Source organism: Solanum pennellii, chromosome 9 (assembly GCF_001406875.1).
Source record: "Solanum pennellii chromosome 9, SPENNV200".
NCBI classification, from domain to species: domain Eukaryota; kingdom Viridiplantae; phylum Streptophyta; class Magnoliopsida; order Solanales; family Solanaceae; genus Solanum; species Solanum pennellii.
The window spans coordinates 33,755,274-33,763,379 of NC_028645.1; the positions used below are offsets into that span (position 1 = coordinate 33,755,274).

General features: G+C 34.1%; 2 pseudogenes; both read right to left on the reverse strand.

Annotated features, from left to right (window-relative positions):
* Nucleotides 1-3,255: 3,255 nt before the first annotated feature.
* Nucleotides 3,256-3,832, reverse strand: LOC107030102 (annotated as a pseudogene).
* A 2,067-nt stretch (nt 3,833-5,899) lies between these two features.
* Nucleotides 5,900-6,528, reverse strand: LOC107030581 (annotated as a pseudogene).
* Nucleotides 6,529-8,106: the final 1,578 nt, after the last annotated feature.

Genomic DNA, 8,106 nt, shown 5'->3' on the forward strand with positions numbered 1-8,106 from the left:
CATGCTCATAACTAGTCTATCGGTGCTATGCTCACTTTCATTATCTTTTTTATCTTTTAGAGTTGACTCAAGCATTATGGAAACTTGCTTCTAGATTGAGATTTACTTACTATTTTGATGACTTGTCATCCTTACTTTACATTGATGAAATGTGAATTATACTTACATATCATCCTTACTTTACATTGATGAATGTGAATTTTCCTTACATATCATCCTTAGGTGTTAATGAGACTAGTCTTACACATTCTAACACCTTCATTCATGTGTATACTTTTAACATATAAATACTTAGGTGTGAGTAAGACTTTTCTCACTTTCTTTAACACCCCATTCTGGTCACTTACTTAATTTAGACCCTTTTAATTATGTTATAACTCGTTACTTCTTTACTTTAGTGTAGTATCTTCATTTTATCGTTTATGGACGATGAGCACTTCTTCCAATGAGTTACACATGTTCATAGTACATTCTTGTAGAGCATGTTGGGAGTTGTCCCAATGAATGGCATGCCTTTGGTTATGGATTCATTGTGTTACTTTAGAAGTGCTTATAATATACTTGATACTCTTACTGCACAAGAATTGAGATATGATTAGTATTGTCTCAAGATTTGGGATGTTAAAGCAGTAAGCCATTTTTATTGGCATAAGCCAGTTTTACGGATGCTCATATTTAAATTGAATATGTATGAAGCCTTAGCCAATCTTTAAATCATTTACATAAGCCCTTATCCATTAACATGCATTCGTTTTGACCAAATAGTATTAGCCAATATTATTGGAACCAGATAGCCAATTCATTCAAGATGTGATTTCATAGAGATCCTATTTAATCAATCTTAGTTCATGACTTTAGGATAACGTTTTTAAGACATATTGGACAGCATCATATTATCATTTGATGACTTTAGCATCCTCATAACGCTACAAAACAACAACTCAACATCCGTCACACACACATCAACATTTGACATTACGGACGTAACCAACATATGATCAATTCTTAATTCACGTTGTAAACATTAGCTTCATACGATATTAAGTTCATAGGTTCATGCAACATTCATCATTAAAGAACATTACAGATAAAATCAGCCAGCACCACATACCAACAACATGATCTCTAACCTATTAAACATTGAAATCGAAAAGGATACTAGGGACAAGGAGTTCGACGAGAACGGGAACAACCCTAATTTTCAAGATCTTTGAATCATTGGAAAGAAAGTTATCTTGGCTAAACAAATCCAGGAAAGAAACCCATACCTTGAGTAGAACTTAATCTACGAATACCACCTTGAACGAAACCTTGAAGATACCTTGCCTAAGAACATCTATGCCCTTTTTTCATTTTAGCGTTCTTCGTCATTGCCTCTTTCTTGCGTTTTCATTCCAATTGTTTTGATTGTGAATTATAGGTTTAGAAATTGATATTTAATTATAAAACTTAGGTTTAATAAGGTAATTTAATAAATAACCAATTACCAAAACGCCCCTCCTAAGTTGACTAAACATAGGAGAACATAACACTTAGTCAAATCTGGGAATTGGTGTTGACTATGGTTTCGGTCAACATTTTGACTTTATATTAATTAATTAATTAAATCCTTAATTTAATTAATTTAGGTATCTAGGGTATGTTAAAGTACCCCTCAGTCATTGGGACTATAATCAACTCTTTAGGACCATCCTAGGTTAAGTACTAGGATGTATCTGAATTATACTAGGTTAGTGAAAGGATTTCATTTTAACCATTTAAATAAATTAATTAAATGGATAATTTAATTAATTAGGTGACCTAAGATAATTCATAAAGTACCCTTAAGTAGTTAGTACCTTAACTAACTCTTTGGACCATCCTATGTTAGATACTAGGATGTCCCTTTCTTGTCTTTACAGAAATGTGGAAATTGTTTTGTGATTTCGGTTTTTCCCCTTTAAATTAATTATTTAAGTTGATAAATAAATTAATTAAGTATCCTAGGGTAATTACTAAAGCATCCCTATGTTTTTAGGACAATAACCAACCTTTTGGACCATCCTAGATTAGGTACTAGGTTGTCTCTTTAAGTAGTTACTAGGTTAGTGTCACTCGGTTAAGTCTTAGGTTGTCGGGTGCACTAATTAGTTTGTTTCGTTTGGTCCTAGGTTAGTTATATATTTAGGGTAGTAGGTTAGAGTCTAAAATATGTTAGGAAGTTAAGCCCCACATGGAGTCGTCCCTTGTGCACGTTTTTCCCCCTAACTACCCTAACCAAAATTCGGTTAGGGTGGTCCCCTCCTTTGGCCACTTCTTCATATGTCTTGCACATGTGCTTGCACATGGGTTGGTTTTAATTTACTATCAAACTATTATTGATGTCCTATTTAGAATATATACTTATTGTCCCATGGACCCTCACCATGTCCTGGGCATTGCTTAATATACATGATCATTTTAAATGATCATGTGCTATGTCTTATGCCTCATACCTTATGCATAAAAGATCCACTGTGTTTTTAGCTTAGGGTCTTCATTGTAGGTACACTTCTTGGTCAATGAATAGTTTGCTTAAAAGTTTTAATATAAAAATCTGTGAATCAACCTCTGCAATAATAACTCTTTAGAGACTATTAAATTGTTAATTGCTGCTGGCATAGACAGATATAGGAAAGAATTTAAATTTCTTCATATTGGTCTTGTACATATAGCAGTTAAACCTCTTTTCTGTAAAGGCTTAAATATTCCTATTTGTTTAATGCTTAGAGATGCTAGACTTCTCAATGTTGATGATTCGTTGTTAGGAATCTTAGAAAGTAATCTAGCTCAGGGGCCAGTTTACTTCAATTGTTATCCTAATTTCTCTGTAGAGATAGAAGACCCTAATATTCTTGATACCTTGACATTTAATGTCAAAACCAAGAATATGAATAGAAATTTAGGAACCAGAGATTTAGTTGTAATATATCGGGTATATTACAAGCTAATGAAAACCACTAGTGCCCCAAAGGCAATTAACTCTAGTTCCAAAGGTGTTACTATGCTTATGGAATCTAACCAAGAGCATAGCACTACTTTTGTACCCAGAATGTTAAAGTGGAATGAGATTCTTTGCGATGAAAGTTGGAAATTTAAATCTATCACCGAACCTCTTCCGGTTCAGCCTTCTAGGTCTTCCCTAGAAAGTATTCTTCAATTTGCATTATAATAGAACATTGTTTTTAGCTGTTTCACTAAAAACCTGGGAAAAATAGAAACTATTTTAACCCATAGAGATAAACAGATATCTTCAACTTATCCAGTACAAAAACAAGACTTAAAACAGCAACATATCCCACTCTCCCTAGACTTGATTACTTGATGTACTGAGACATCCACCTGAAGACTTCCCCATAACCCATTTTGCGGACTATGCTGCACATGAACACCTCAAGTGGACGGACATTGGATTCTGCCAGGTTTACCTTCCCCTTGCCAGTGGTGACGCCTGTTAGCCCCAAATGGTAACACATTTCGTCTTCAGAGGCAGCATAAATAATGTCTATCTTGTTTCCCAATATAAGAAATGGCACAGTGGCCAACGACTTGTCAGAGAGGAGAGCATCCAGCTCTTTCTTAGACTAAGCAAACATTTCTTTGTCATAGGAATCCACCAAGTATATAACAGCATCAACCTTAGCATAATAATCTTTCCAAACACGGCGAGCAATTTGATGACCACCCAAGCAAATGCTTTGAACTTGATCTTTCTTATACTAAGCTCCTCTGACGTTGGGTATTGTGTTGGATGATGTTGAACCAATATCTCATCTTTCAACATATGGATCAAGGTGGTCTGGTTCCGTTTCATCACGTCCTTCACCCTCTAAGAGTGAATTGAAGAAAAGGTTAGAAAAGGCCTTGTCTGAATTGGAGGATGATCCAGATGAAGAAGCCATTAAAAGACTTCATGACGAAGCTTCATCACAAAGTGATGATAATGGCGAGATGTTAAAACCTAAAGACTTGGCAAGATCCTATCTAAATCCATTTTATTAATGTCTAATTGAGATATTAAAATCGGAATAATTAGTCTTTTAGATAGAGATAATTAATGATTAGAATTATCTCGAAAGAGATAAAGGAGTCTCAAAGAGACGGAATCTTTATCATATTAATCAGATGGACTCGGATAACCGACAGGCATGGCCGACATGATTGGCTAAAGCTTTATCAGTAGTGATCGACAAAGCAAAAGGTCCCTAAAGTCAAAGATGCTTTTCAAAAAGTAATAACTGACAGCTGCAAAGTAAAAGACAGCTGTAAAAGCAAATGCTTTCCCAAAAGCAAAGATAAGGAACGGATAAAGCAATCTTCTACAACCAATCAAAAGAAGGGCTTTGAGATTCCTTTTATCTTTTAAAGTCTATATAAGACTTTGTATTTTCCCATTGAAGGGATCAGAAAATTTTCGAACACTAAATTTTTCTTGAATGCTCTCTCTCTCTATAAACATTATGCAATATACGGAATAAAGTTTTCTAATTTTGTAAGTTATAAATGGTATCAGAGCCATGTTAATGGCCTTAGTTGTTAGCATGAGTAGCTAAATCCTTAGGCTTTCTAGGCTGTTAGAAATCATGTGATTATTAAGATAATAAAATAATCTTAACTTAGTAATTATCCAGCTTATGTTCTATTATCTTTGATTATAGTAATCTTAAGAGTTTATAGCTCTATTATTATCCTGTATAATATTTTAGTTAACTTCGATTAAAGCAAGTTAAAGGCCATGGTTTCCTTATTATCATGTTGAGCTTTTGTCTCTGCATAAGTCTGAGTGTGCCGATTAATCTCCGGCTTAAGGACTTGGTTAACCTGAAACTAGATCATTGTAAGTCCATAAGACCCATGGGGGCAGACAGCCGATCTTTTGGTGATCCGTCCTACAATATGACTTGCCAAAGACTTGAAATATCCAACATGCGTGATATAAGTTGAGTAACGTCCAAGGCCAATTTAATTGTTAAATCATTGTTAACCTTTATATTATCTAGATAATCACTGCTTTAATTTCTTTAGATTTACAATAATCATAGTTAAATTTTCATAAGTTTCATAATCTTTGTTAAAATTATTCTTATTGCTTAATTTATCCTTGACGTTCTTTCATGCCTAAAGACAATTGTTTGTTCTCATGAATAGCAACAATATTGTTAACTCTGTTAATTGTTCTATATCTAAAGAAGATTTGCGTTTACAAAATTGGTACATTCCTAAAGAACCGATTAATAAGATTAACCAAATAGGTAATTTTAGTTTGTTTAAAAGTTTTAATATAAAAACTTGTGAATCAACCTCTGCAATTTAATAACTCTTTTTGTTAATTGCTGCTGACATAGACATATGTAGGAAAGAATTTAAATTTCTTGATATTGGTCTTGTACAGGTAGCAGTTAAACCTCTTTTGCGTAAAGGCTTTAATATTCCTATTTGTTTAATGCTTAGAGATGCTAGACTTCTCAATATTGATGATTCGTTGTTAGCAATCTTAGAAAGTAATCTAGCTTAGGGGTACTTCAATTGCTATCCCAATTTCTCTGTAGAGATAGAAGACTCTAATATTCTTGATACCTTGACACTTAATGTCAAACCAAGAATATGAATAGCAAATTAGGAACCAGAGATTTAGCTATAATATATCGGGTATATTACAAGCTAATGAAAACCACTATTGCCCCAAAGGCAATGAACTCTAGTTCCAAAGGTGTTACTATGCTTATGGAATCTAACCAAGAGCATAGCACTACTTTTGTGCCCAGAATGTTAAAGTGGAATTAGATTCTTTGCGATGAAAGTTGGAAATTTAAATCTATCACCGAACCTCTTCCGGTTCAGCCTTCTAGGTCTTCCCTAGAAAGTATTCTTCAATTTGCATTATAATAGAACATTGTTTTTAGCTGTTTCACTGAAAACCTGGGAAAAATAGAAACTATTTTAACCCATAGAGATAAACAGATATCTTCAACTTATCCAGTACAAAAACAAGACTTAAAACAGCAACATATCCCACTCTCCCTAGACTTGATTACTTGATGTACTGAGACATCCACCTGAAGACTTCCCCATAACCCATTTTGCGGACTATGCTGCACATGAACACCTCAAGTGGACGGACATTGGATTCTGCCAGGTTTACCTTCCCCTTGCCAGTGGTGACGCCTGTTAGCCCCAAATGGTAACACTATTTGTCTTCGGAGGCAGCATAAGTAATGTCTATCTTGTTACCCAATATAAGAAATGGCACAGTGGCCAACGACTTGTCAGAGAGGAGAGCATCCAGCTCATTCTTAGTCTCAGCAAACATTTCTTTGTCATAGGAATCCACCAAGTATACAACAACATCCACCTTAGCATAATAATCTTTCCAAACACGGCGAGCAATCTGATGACCACCCAAGGCAAATGCTTTGAACTTGATCTTTCTAATACTAAGCTCCTCTGACGTTGGGTATTGTGTTGGATGATGTTGAACCAATCTCTCATCTTTCAACATATGGATCAAGGTGGTCTGGTTCCGTTTCATCACGTCCTTCACCCTCTAAGAGTGAATTGAAGAAAAGGTTAGAAAAGGCCTTGTCTAAATTGGAGGATGATCCAGATGAAGAAGCCATTAAAAGACTTCATGACGAAGCTTCATCACAAAGTGATGATAATGGCGAGATGTTAACACCTAAAGACTTGGCAAGATCCTATCTAAATCCATTTGATTAATTTCTAATTGAGATATTAAAATCGGAATAATTAGTCTTTCAGATAGAGATCATTAATGATTAGAATTATCTAGAAAGAGATAAAGGAGTCTCAAAGAGACGGAATCTTTATCATATTAATCAGATGGACTCGGATAACCGACAGGCATGGCCGACATGATTGGCTAAAGCTTAATCAGTAGTGATCGACAAAGCAAAAGGTCCCTAAAGTCAAAGATGCTTTTCAAAAAGTAACAACTGACAGCTGCAAAGTAAAAGACAGCTGTAAAAGCTAATGCTTTCCCAAAAGCAAAGATAAGGAACGGATAAAGCAATCTTCTACAACCAATCGAAAGAAGGGCTTTGAGATTCCTTTTATCTTTTAAAGTCTATATAAGACTTTGTATTTTCCCATTGAAGGCATCAGAATGTTTTCGAACACTAAATTTTTCTTGAATGCTCTCTCTCTCTATAAACATTATGCAATATACGGAATAAAGTTTTCTAATTTTGTAAGTTATAAATGGTATCAGAGCCATGTTAATGGCGTTAGTTGTTAGCATGAGTAGCTAAATCCTTAGGCTTTCTAGGCTGTTAGAAATCATGTGATTATTAAGATAATAAAATAATCTTAACTTAGTAATTATCCAGCTTATGTTCTATTATCTTTGATTATAGTAATCTTAAGAGTTTATAGCTCTATTATTATCCTGTATAATATTTTAGTTAACTTCGATTAAAGCAAGTTAAAGGCCATGGTTTCCTTATTATCATGTTGATATTTTGTCTCTGCATAAGTCTGAGTGTGCCGATTAATCTCCGGCTTAAGGACTTGGTTAACCTGAAACTAGATCATTGTAAGTCCAGTAAGACCCATGGGGGCAGACAGCCGATCTTTTGGTGATCCGTCCTACAATATGACTTGCCAAAGACTTGTAATATCCAACATGCGTGATATAAGTTGAGTAACGTCCAAGGCCAATTTAATTGTTAAATCATTGTTAACCTTTATATAATCTAGATAATCACTGCTTTAATTTCTTTAGATTTACAATAATCATAGTTAAATTTTCATAAGTTTGATAATCTTTGTTAAAATTATTCTTATTGCTTAATTTATCCTTGACGTTCTTTCATGCCTAAAGACAACTGTTTGTTCTCATGAATAGCAACAATATTGTTAACTCTGTTAATTGTTCTATATCTAAAGAAGATTTGCGTTTACAAAATTGGTACATTCCTAAAGAACCGATTAATAAGATTTACCAAATAGGTAATTTTAGTTTGTTTAAAAGTTTTAATATAAAAACTTGTGAATCAACCTCTGCAATTCAATAACTCTTTTTGTTAATTGCTGCTGACATAGACAGATGTAGGAAAGAATTTAAATTTC